This window comes from Ailuropoda melanoleuca, chromosome 2 (assembly GCF_002007445.2).
Source record: "Ailuropoda melanoleuca isolate Jingjing chromosome 2, ASM200744v2, whole genome shotgun sequence".
NCBI classification, from domain to species: Eukaryota; Metazoa; Chordata; class Mammalia; order Carnivora; family Ursidae; genus Ailuropoda; species Ailuropoda melanoleuca.
Window position 1 is genome coordinate 164,535,762 of NC_048219.1, and position 12,245 is coordinate 164,548,006.

The 12,245-nt window shown below is 38.4% G+C and overlaps 1 protein-coding gene across 1 annotated transcript in view; it reads right to left on the reverse strand.

Annotated features, from left to right (window-relative positions):
• The window catches only part of FTCDNL1 (formiminotransferase cyclodeaminase N-terminal like), a 50,757-nt gene that overhangs the window by 26,356 nt on the left and 12,156 nt on the right, over positions 1-12,245 (reverse strand). The window contains exon 3 of the mRNA XM_034642468.1: positions 7,361-7,410. The gene's annotated coding sequence lies outside the window, so the exon portion shown is untranslated. The remainder of the gene's footprint in view (positions 1-7,360; positions 7,411-12,245) is intronic.

Here is a 12,245-nt window from a genome sequence, read left to right on the forward strand (position 1 = left end):
AAAATGGATTAAAGACTTGAACATAAGATCTAAACCATAAAACTCCTGGAAGAAAACACAGGCAGGAAGCTCCTTGACATCAGTCTTCATGATGATTTTTTGGATTTGACACCAAAAACAAAGGCAACATAAGCACAAATAAACATGTGGGACTACATCAAATTGAAAAGCTTCTGCACAGAAAAAGAAACCACCAACAAAATGAAAAGATAACCTACTGAATGGAAGAAAATATTTGCAAATTATGTAACTGATAAGGGTTCAATATTCAAAATATATAAAGAACTCCTACAACTCAATAGGAAAAAAACAAACAATCCAATTAAAAACATGGGCAGAGGATCCAAACAGACATTTTCCAAAGAAGACACACAGATGGCCAACAGATACACGAAAAGATATATCACCACAATGAGATGTCACCTCATACCTGTTAGAATGGCTATGGCCAAAAAGATAAGACAGGGTGCCTGGTGGGCTCAGTTTCTACTCTTTATCCTGGGGTTGTAAGTTCAAGTTCAGTTATAAGATAAATAAGTCCTGGGAATATAATGTCCAGCATGGTGACTATAGTTAATAATATTGCATTATAGATTTGAAAGTTGCTAAGAGAGATTTCTCTTTACAAGAAAAAATTTGTAACTATGAGTGGTGATGTACATTAACTAAATTTATTGTGGTGACCATTTCACAATATATACAAATATCAAATCATTATGCTGTATACCTGAAACTAATAAAATATTCATGTCAATCACATCAATAAAAAATTTTGAGTTTAATCAATTTATCTGTTTTATAGTTTGCAGTATGAGATTAATATAATCCCATATATATGGTAACATTATTATATCTGATAGTTATTCATGCTACATTTATTTTTTTTTAAGATTTTATTTATTTATTTGAGAGAGATTGCATGAGCTGGAGGGGAGGGCAGAGAAGGAAGGATAAGCAGACTCCCTGCTGAGCGGGGAGCCTGCAGGGCCTATCCCAGGACCCTGGGGATCATGACCTGAGCTGAAGGCCAATGCTTAACTGACTCAGCCACCCAGGCACCCCTATTTATGCTACATTTAAAACACGTGCCATGCCATGGTTCTTAAAATCCAGGGCGATAGAGTCAGACATGGACTCTTTGAGTTACCAGCTTAATGACCTTGGCTCAAATCTCAGTTTCTCTACTATAAAATAGATATAAAAACCTATCTCAATGGATTTTTATGGAATTAAATCAACTAATAACATGTGTATGTAAAAATAGACCACAATACTGGATGCACAGTATGTGCACAAAAAGGATTAGTTACTTCGTTACCTTAGGAAGCTGAGCTAGAGTAAAGCAGTGGCTTTTTTCCCCTCTCAATTTTTCCTTTCCTTCTTCCTTCCTTCCTTTCCTTCCTTCCTTCCTTTTTCTTTCTTTCTTTCTCTCTCCTTTTCTTTCTTTCCTTCTCCCTCCTTCCCTCCCTCCCTCCCCTCCTTTTTCTTTCTTTTCTTTTTTTCTTTCTTTCTTTCTTTCTTTCTTTCTTTCTTTCTTTCTTTCTTTCTTTTTCTTTCTTTCTCCTTCCTTCCTTCCTTCCTTCCTTCCTTCCTTCCTTCCTTCCTTCCTTTTTACTTTACTGTGCCTAAGAATGATCTTGGGGTTATTAAAAATGGAGATTTCTGGGCCTTATCTCTCAAAGCTGAATCCTCAGGTTTAGAGCAGAAAAGCAAGCAGGATGACTTTTGATGTAGGTGGTCCCTAGGTCCATCTTGAGGAAGAAGTGGTTCAGGTGATAGTGCAGCAGGTGGTGGCAGGTGTGAGGGCAGCTGCTCTCTGATCTAGTTTGCCTTTCTAACAGACTTAACATATGGCTTAAGGCAAGATACTTCCCTTTCCACCCCTCCTTTGGCCATCTGTAAATGAGAATTTAGAGATCAAGTCTGTTGTTTTGGCCCCAGGAGAGACCTTGGCAAGTTTCAAATAATATAATAACTTTTGTAAGTCAAAAACTTAAAAAGTTAATGTATGTGAAGTAATAACTTTTGTTAAGTTTTCAAATAATGGCCAAGAAAAGGGGAGTTCAATTTTAAAAAGGAATAAAACCAAGAGAAAATGTATTTGGCAAAAGGCATAAAATTATGTTTGGAATGAGGCAGGACAAAAATTGAAAAGGGACTGGAGACAAGCAAAATAAAGATGCAGCAAAAATAAGGGGCAGATTAGCAACAAAATACTCAATCTCGGGTGCTTATTTGGGGAATTGGGGAATTAATAGCCACACACTCAGGAAAGGGAAGCAGTTCAAAGGAAAAGCACCAAAAGGTACAGGCAGAGAAAGAATAATTACATGAGAGGAAAACTGAAGGTCAAATGAAAGAAAAGGAAGGCAAGGGGGTTCTGAAATTTGTCTCTTGCCTAATGATTACCTCAAAATCCACAAAAGAAAAGTCTGCTGAGGGAAAAGAACTGAGCAGAATTTCTGAAGGAAAGAGCACAGAACTTAGAACCTAAAGGGCAATTTGTAGTGGGGAGATTTTTAAGCAGCAAATACCCACACAAGGATTTCACTGAGGGAAATCCGATTATAAAGTCATGAGGGATGATTTAAGGCTCTTTCATTGACTCAGATGACAGGATGAAAGACTGACTTTCAGGAATAGACCAATTTTTAAAAAAATATTTGTGAAGGGAGAGAAGCTTCTGGCTGTTAATGCTATTAAAATAGCATATGGCATTTCTAAATGAACATATCATTTATAACAAACTGATAGGAAGGGATCATATAAATGGTAAAAATCCTGAAAAAAATTGAATGTAGAAAAAGAAATTATAAAAATGTAATAAAACATCTATAGCCAGATAATTAGATTTATTAGTCTGTGCTTGTCCTCTCTATTTCCTTATATTTTTCTCTCTTTCCATTTCAAGCAGACAGCCATGCTTTGGATTCCCTTTGTCAGGGAAGCTTTGAAGCTACAGTTCCCTTTGTCAGGTTTAATTTAAAAGCAAAAGTTGCATATATTCAAACTCTTTCCATCTTTTGTAAAAGCTAAAATTCATCAAAAATATTATGGTAGAAACCCCATTGGGGAGAGGAGAAAGGGCAAATGGCAAGAAAGGTAGGATCTGTTCCAGCTGGGTTTTAAAATGTTCTACAGGGTTTCTATGGGTGAACAGGACAGCAGTACCTAACAACTGTTGTGCTTTCAATAGCTGCCAATTTATTCAAGTTGTAAATGTAAAACTAATTATTCTGAAGCTTTGAGACACAACTTGGAAATCTAATAAATTCACTTTGTGAATTTTGTAAAATTATGAAGTAGTTAATGCTTACAAAAGAATACATGTATATATATGTGCATACACACACATATAAAATGATGCATATAAAATAATAGATATGATTTAAAGAACAATGAAATAAACATCCTTATAGCTACCACCTAGTTTAAGAAAAGGAACATTACTTTTGAAGCCCTCCAGCCTCTCTGATCATCCTTATCACCTCTTCTAAAAATAACTACCTATTTTAATTTTGTGCTTATAATTCCCTTGCTTTCCATAATAGTTTTATCTACAAATGGGTGTGTATATTCCTAAATCATATTTAGTTTGATACATCTTTGAACTTATATGATATCATATTTTATATGATGTGTCTATAATTTGCTTTTTTACTAACATAACATTTCTGACAATCACCTAAGTTACTGCATCTGGTTATAGTGCACTCATTTTTCACTGTCATATACTATTCCATAATTTGAATAAACAATTTATATACCCATCCTTCTGTCAATGGACATTTTGGTTGTATTCAGTTTTTGTCTTGTATTATTATTACTATTATTATGATGATGATGTTATTATTAAGAAAGAGAGCACATGTGTGAGCAGAGGGAGGGACAAAAGGAGAACGAGAGAGAGAATCTCAAGCATGCTCCACATCCAGCTGGGAGCCTGCCGGGGGGCTCCATCTTACAACCGTGAGATCATGACCTGAGCCAAAATCAAGAGTGGGACGCTTAACCGACTGAGCCATCCAGGCATCCTGCTATGAACATTCTTAAACACATCTCTTAGTGTATACATGCAAGAATCTTTCTTGCATAAATAACTAGGAGTAGAACCACTAGATTGTAAGGTACACCAAATTGTGTTCCAAAGGACTGCATCACGTTACATTCCCTTAAACAAAGCGGTCTTCCCCAGACTTTTGGTATAGTCAGACTTTATAATCATTACCAGGGTACTGGGAAGTAAAAATCCTTTATAAATCACTTTCATTTATTCTTTGATGAATGTTCAAACAATTCATAAATTGAACAGATTAAAATTCCTTAAAGTTAGCCCCCATTTACATACAAAAAATAAACCTTTTAAACTATATTGACAAATTTAAGATATCTGATTATCTGAGCCACTTTACATGACTAACAAGGCAAACTAACAATTCAACAAGCAAGGTCTAAGATTCATAGCTATTATAAGTCTAATGAACCAAACTCATGCATGTATCAAATCAGGACTCTCTTACACATTCAAACACTATTTACAAATTCACCAGTTCTTTTATACATTTCAAATTAAAACCTCAAGTCTAACATCCAATTATCTTAACTTTTCCGATGTAAATTGCAAGGTAATATATCAAATTCTCTTTATCTTTTCAAACACAATAACAAACACAAAAGCAATAATTACAAAGATCATTCCTAATCCATTATTATGAAGGGTTTGATTTATTTCATCATTACATTTGACTTACCTGACTCTAGGGCATAATTTACAATCGTAGGCGGGCTAGATCAGAGATTCCAAACTGCTGTATGGATCACTGGTTAGAGATTTGGGACCACTGTCAAGATTAGATGTGACTTCTAGGATCATTCTACCAAAGTTATAAGTTAATTCATGGAGTCCTTATTGGGACTTCTGCTTGCTCTATTGATGTTCAGTTTATCTACTGCTGCTTAAAAATTCCCTCAAAGCTTAGTGTCTTAAAACAACAACAATTTTATTATATCGGATGATTTTTAAAATCAAATTCAAGCAGGGATTGGCTAGGAGACTTGTCTGCTCCATATAGCTTTGACGAGGCAGCCATTTGGGTGTAGTAAGCTGATTGTTGAGCTGAGTTGAAGGGTCAAAGACAGTGTAATTCACTCATTTTGTCTTAACGTGGACATCTAGAAGCCATTCCCAGGTAGTTTCTCCTGCAGATTAAACAAACCTCTTACATGGCTGCTCAGGAAGCCCAAACAGAAAGAAGCCCCAGAGCTTTTAATGACTTAGCCTCAGAAGTTCCAGAATGTCACTTCCACCATATCCCATTGATTAAGGAAGTCACTAAGTCCACTGATTCAAGAAGTGAGCAATTCAACTCCACCTCTCAATGAGAGGAATGTCAAAGAATTTGAGTTATCTTCAATCCACCATGGGTGAGTTCTGCTTGCTATGTCAACCTATGACCCTGTCTAACTCACACTATCCTCTAGAATTTAGTTTCCCAGAAAATCATGTGTGGCTAGATATCTTTTTGAGTTTCACAGTTTCCTAATTTTTGCTATAAACATCTTTAAAACTTAATCACCTGATCTGGGAAAATAGGATTCTGAACTTCCTACCCAGGTTGCAGTTAATCTCTTAGTAAATGACGACTTCATTTAATTTCATACTCCAACACTACCCCCGATCTGGCTTGTACTGATTTATTTAAATTTTGCTTTTTATCTGCCCCTCCAGTCATGATTTTAAAATCATTGTATTGGGGTGCCTGGGTGGCACAGTGATTGAGCGTCTGCCTTCGGCTCAGGGCATGATCCAGACGTTATGGGATCGAGCCCCACAGCGGGCTCCTCCGCTGTGAGCCTGCTTCTTCCTCTCCCACTCCCCCTGCTTGTGTTCCCTCTCTCGCTGGCTGTCTCTATCTCTGTCAAATAAATAAACTTTAAAAAAAAATAAATAAATAAAATAAATAAAATCAAATCAAATCATTGTATTACATCCTTTATTGGGGAAGGTCAGAGGTTGAGAGATCCCAGAGTGTCAGTTCCAAGTATGTGATACGTATGGCAGCAGACATACAGGGAGATGGGATTGCAGGCACAGTAGCTACTGATCAGCAAGAGACTCCCATTCCCCAAGCAGGCTGCAGAGTTGCCGGATCTGAAAGATGGCTCATGGGCTGGGCAGCAGTTATTTCAGTAGTAAACAGAATGAGTCAATAATTTAAATCTAGTTTTCTGGAGGGGTCTCTGTGGTAGTGGCTTTTGTACAATTCTGGGGGGAGAAGGTTTGGGAGCCCAATAATAATTGAGAATAAATTACTCTCCAGCTTTACTAATTTGAGGCTCAGAGTTAAATTTAAATTGGCATAAAAAAATAGTGTGGTATTTTCTGCAGACCTGAGTTAGTGCATAAAGAATCATACTGGCCACAGCTGGAGTGCTAATACTAATTGCCAATCCTTTTACTAATCCTTGGTGAAAATCCCCTCTCTCATCCCACCTACCATCTCGAGTAGCTATCAGAAACTTCTGCCATTCTCCTCAGGATCCCAACTCTTACATTCTCAAAAGATGGCCTTGTTTCCTTCTTCACAGATTTCCTGTTCATCTGTCTGCTAAACTGACCTATGCCACATGCATTCTTCCCTCCAGTGTCAGAGGAAGAAGTGTTCCTATGTTAGGAGGAGTACGCTACTCTTCTTTAAGGATAATTATCTTCTGTCTTCTTTAGCACCTATGCTATCCGTACTGTCAATTTCTCTGATACGTCAGCTTCACCTATAAACTGGTGAGATCTTTTCCAGTCTTAATAAAAATTGTTTGGTCCTAAGTTCCCCTCTAGCTAGTCTGCTTCACCTCTCTCATTTTCATTGTCAAGTTTCCTAAAATACTTATTCTGAACTATTCCACATCTTTAATGTAGTCTCCAGCCCACTGTAACCTGGCTTTGACTCCCCTACTTATGCTAAAATTTCTCTTGCAAAGGTAGCAAAGGCCCAGGCCCCAACTTTGGATTCCTTTCAACAGTTTTCAGCACTGCTTTCTACACTGTAAACTACACCTTCCTTAAAGAGCTCCCCTTCCTCACCTGTTTTAAGGAATTCCTATCTCTCTGACCATTCATTGTCAAGTTCCATCATTGAATTCTCTCCCTGGAAATAATTCTTATACGTTCTTCAAGGTTCTGATCTTGGCCAACATTGTTTCCACTTATTCAACACTGACTGTTTCCTTGGGCCATCTTATAGGCCTCCATATGGTTAAATCCTAATTACTATATGCCTTTTCCTTTGAGACCCAGATCAATATATTCAAGTTAAACTCCACAAGAGGCTGAGATAAGCATATTGGGAGGATGACAACCTACCTTAAATCGTGAGTCAGGGAAGACTTCTTTAGAGAAGTGTAAGTTGAAACCTGAAAACACAGAATACAATGTAAATAGTACTCCCAGAGTTTTCATCCTGAGGCCCTGGAGATGGTAACAGAGCAACACAAGAGTGGGCGTTTGGGGGAAGCTTGGCCCAATGATAAACAGAGGCAAAAGAGATGTGAGACACAGTAGAACTATTTCTTGTAGTCTTTTTTTTTTTCTTCAAAGATTCTATTTATTCATTTGAGAGAGAGAAAGATAGAGCATGAGCAGGGGGTGGAGGGTACAGAGGGAGAGGCAAAAGCAGACTCTCAGCTGAGCAGGAAGCCCAACTTGGGGCTCGACCCCAAGACCCCGAGAACATAACCTGAGCTGAAGGGATACACTTAACTGACTGAGCCACCCAGGCACCCCTCTTTCTTGTAGTCTCTTAAAGGCGGGTGGGATTTTGATTCTAATTTGAAGTTATCAATATCTTTGTTGGTAATGCAGCTTTGGTAAGGGTTCATAATGGCTTTCCCAACAGGTACACATCCTGATACTCTGACTTTCCAACTATTTCTCGAGTTAATCCTCTTCTGCCTCTCCCCACTTGTCACTTAGCAAGGATCCTTTTCTTTTCCCTGGGTTTTTGCAGAAACCAACATCACTGCTAGCCCTGGGCCACCTATTGAGTCCTTTGTTTTGCCACCATGTCAAGGTACAAGGCATTTTCTACCCAGGCCATGCTTCCTCACCCCTGCATGCCTTTGTATTTGCTCTCTTCTCCAGTATTGTCCTTACTCTTCTCCTTTGCCAGATAACAGCAAATTGTATTCCTATTTTGAGACCCATTTTGAGTACCATTCTTTAATGCCTTTCCTAACCATCCCCGCTAAGATCTCACAAACATTACTCTTCCTCGATTGTGAGTCTGCTACCTTGCAGAACTGATTTATATTTGTCTCCCCACTTATGCTGTAAATTCCTTGGGCCAAGAGTTATTTCTTACACATTTCTATCCACAGTGCTTCTCCTAGTAAGTTCTCACTAAGTTTGTTGAATGGATGGTGTAATTAATCAAATAACTCATCCGTCTAGTGTTCTTTACACCACAGAGTCTTTCTCAATATTTTTCCTTTTCCTGTTTCATTAACATCAAAGGAAGGTGGTCCCCTGATTTCCTGTCCTGTTCAGTCACAAAGCTCTTACCCCCAGCTCTTCCAAAAGACGCTATGGGTTCTTTCATTCTCTCCTTTATGTCCTCGCTCTTTTTTTTCAACTGGCTTTTTCCCTCTGCCATCAAGTAGATTCAGGTTTTAATTATTCATCCACGATATCACCACCTCGACTCTGCCGCTTCTTGTAGATACTTTGTTGTTTCTGTCAGATTTTCCCACTAATGTGAGTTGCAAAAGCATCTCTTTATTTTTCTGCTTGCCCAGCAGCAGCTGTCAAGACTGCACATGCAAAGATATACACACACAAACAAATAAAAACAAAAATACAACACTTAAGGAAGAAAGGAAATGTTTTCCTAATATTCCATAATTTGGCAAGGCTAGCGCGCAAAAGAGAAGCCAAATTTTAGAAATAACTACTTGATTTGGCCCATTTAACATTTTAGATAAAGGCCACATTCTTTCTCAGGCTGTGACCTGTAGGTGGTGTCTTTGCTCCTCCAGGCACATATATTAAGTCCAGAAGGATAGAGAGTTCTAATCTTTGAATGATGACACTTTGCGAATCTGGTGAAAGTTATAGACAACCCCCGCCCCAGAAAAATAAATGCACATTGTCATTTTTTGCTTTAGTGTCAGAGGTTCACAGATCTTCTGAAGCCCAACCGTGGACCCAGTTTTGAAATTCCAGTTTAAAATAGCAGTTATTAGAGATGGTTTAAATGTTTCCTTTTTTGATCTTTATTTTCTAACTTTCTGCAAATTGAAATTGGATTATTTGTGTTAAATAAATGTTTTCTAAAAAAACACCCCATGCCATATAGGTATACTTAAAAGATCTTGCAAAATAAATTCATTATACAGTGAACTCGTCCAAGATTGACAGACTTTGAGTTCAAAGTGGCTGCCATAGGAGGCACTCAGTTTTCCCATTTGTAAAATGGAGTAATTAATATTAATTAGTCATTATGTTGCCTAGATTAATACTTGCAAAATCCTAATACTTGTGATTTTTCTAAGCTCCCTCTGGGTTTTCTGTTATTTAGGTTATACTTTTCTTCTCTAGACTGAAGCGAATATAATGCCACAGCTGCTTCTTCAGCTATTCTGGGGGTCTTTTGTTGCTTTTTTTTNGGGGGTTTTTTTTTTTTTTTTTTTTTTTTTTTTTTTTTAAGGAACACCTGCTTAGAATGTACCTAAGGAGTTATTTCTTTGTTTTTCAATAATTAAAGCACTGCCATGGTGATGGCTGACATCTGGATTCACTTTTAAAGACTTCACTGTTTTTCTGGCTCCTGGGAGGTTCATGAACTATAATGCATTAGATGGAAATGTGGTGATGTGCTTCATTTTGCAACAGCAATTTTACTCTTGCTTTGTTATTTCCCCACTGCAATGAGTGAGAGCTGCCACTCTGTTACTGCTGCTAAGAGATTAAGGGAATGGAGTTGAGCTCCAGAAATTTAATATGCCATATAATGCCTGATTTATTTTGATTCTGGCTTTGACTTGAATTGATAAACTCTCTTGGGATTGCTCTGCAGAATCAACACCCAGGGATTAAATTTTTTTATAAACTGGTTCTGAAATAATTTCTTTTGGGGGGAGCATGAAAATCTAGTTCTCTTACCTATTTCCAACAGTAACAGAGATAGTAAAACTGGATACAAGTATCCTAATATTATGATTTCCCCAAAAGTTATATTCCTCAATCTCCACTCAATTATAGCTCATTAAATTTTTCTAAGATTTGCTCTCCAGAACTATGTACTTCTGTTTAAGGCAATTATAAATTACACCATTACTGTCTCTACCATGACATTCTTCTTGGCCTGTCACTCACAGGTAGTCACACCAACAGAGACATGTAGATCAGTCAGGGCTCCCAGTTGCAAAGCACATAAGCCAATTCTGGCTGAATGAGCAGAAAAGAAGTTTAAGAGGAGATGGAAAGACTCAGGAAATAGCTGGGAGGCTGGAGGGACAGGTATGGGACTCAGCTTCCAGGAGCAGTGCTCACAAGCACCCCATGGGAGGGGCCCTATAAGGAGGTCATGCCCACTACTAGCTACTGCCCCCACAAACACTAAAAGCAACTGCTGCTAATTCCACCGTCCACCAAGGCCACTTCTGTGCTAGGAATTTAACCTTGCAAACACTTCCACCACCAAATGTCAGATGCTTTTGCCAGCAAATTGGTTTCCAAGCAGAATCTTTCCTTCCTCAAGCTACTCATTTCCAGTCAAAGTCTTGTGCAGGTGTGCTGAATGTCGAAGGCCAGGTCCTATTTCTGCACCCTAGCTGTGAGAGTCTGGAAATCTCTTCAGAGCTCACCTTGGGGAAACAGCACTTACATTAAGATCAGGAATTCCCTAAACGTAGCAAGTATATTCTAAACAACCTGGGCAGCCAGATAATATGAAAATGTTTTCTACAGGGGAGAATTAATATTTTAAGAATATATGCTAAGGGTCAGGTACTTCAAATAGATTACATTACTTAATCTTCAACAAAATAGATATTTTAACCCTATTTTATTTTTTAATTTTTTAAAAAGATTTTATTTATTTATTTATTTATTTATTTATTTATTTATTTATTTATTTATTATGTCAGAGAGAGACAGAGACAAAGAGAGCACAAGCAGGGGGAGCGGCAGGCAGAGGGAGAGGCAGGCTCCCTGCTGACCAAGGAGCCCAATGCAGGACTCGATCCCAGGACCCTGGGATCATGACCTAAGCCGAAGGCAGACACTTAACTGCCTGAGCCACCCAGGTGTCCCTTTAACCCTATTTTTTTTTAAGGATTTTATTTATTTATTTGACAGAGAGAGACAGCCAGCGAGAGAGGGAACACAAGCAGGTGGAGTGGGAAGGAAGAAGCAGGCCCCCAGCGGAGGAGCTCGATGTGGGGCTCAATCCCAGAATGCCGGGATCACTCCCTGAGCCAAAGGCAGATGCTCAACGACTGCACCACCCAGGCACCCCTAACCCTATTTTAATGATGGGGACATTGAGGCTCAGAGAAGTTGTTATTAGCTCCAGGTCATTTTGTTGGCAAAATGGAGAACATAGATTCACGTCTAGGCTTTTTTCCTTCAGAATTTTTCTTGTCTTACGACATACTCTAATTTCTATTTCCCAACTGCTGATTCATATATAAGCAGCAGTGGGCCAAGCAGTGGGGCAGAAAGGAGACTGGAAGCAGGAGCTCTAGGAGCAGGCAACGAGGGGTGCATTAGTTGCAAGAAAATTTAAAGACAATAATAAAACAGACTAAAAATAGGTTTACTTTAATTATTATTATTGATGATTTTATTTATTTGAGAGTGAGAGAGAGAGAGAGAGCGTGAGCGGAGGGGCAGAGGTAGAGGAAGAAGCAGACTCCCCACTAAGCAGGGAGCCCAATGTGGGACTTGATTCCAGGACCCTGGGATCATGACCTGAGCCAAAGGCAGATGCCTAACCGACTGAGCCACCCAGGTGCCCTATTTCATTATTATTATCATCACATAACAGCAAGTCCAAAAAATGTCAGCAATAAAATATTCCTGCTTGCTGAGGTGAACTGTTCCCAACTCCTTGGTACACCAGTATACATAAGAAGCCTCCAACTTAATTTCCAAGGTTTAAAAAAAAAAAGTTGTTTGGAAATTGTCATTGAAGTGCCTTAAACAGTTATATCTACCTAGGATAGACCATAAAGAAAAAAAAAATAGA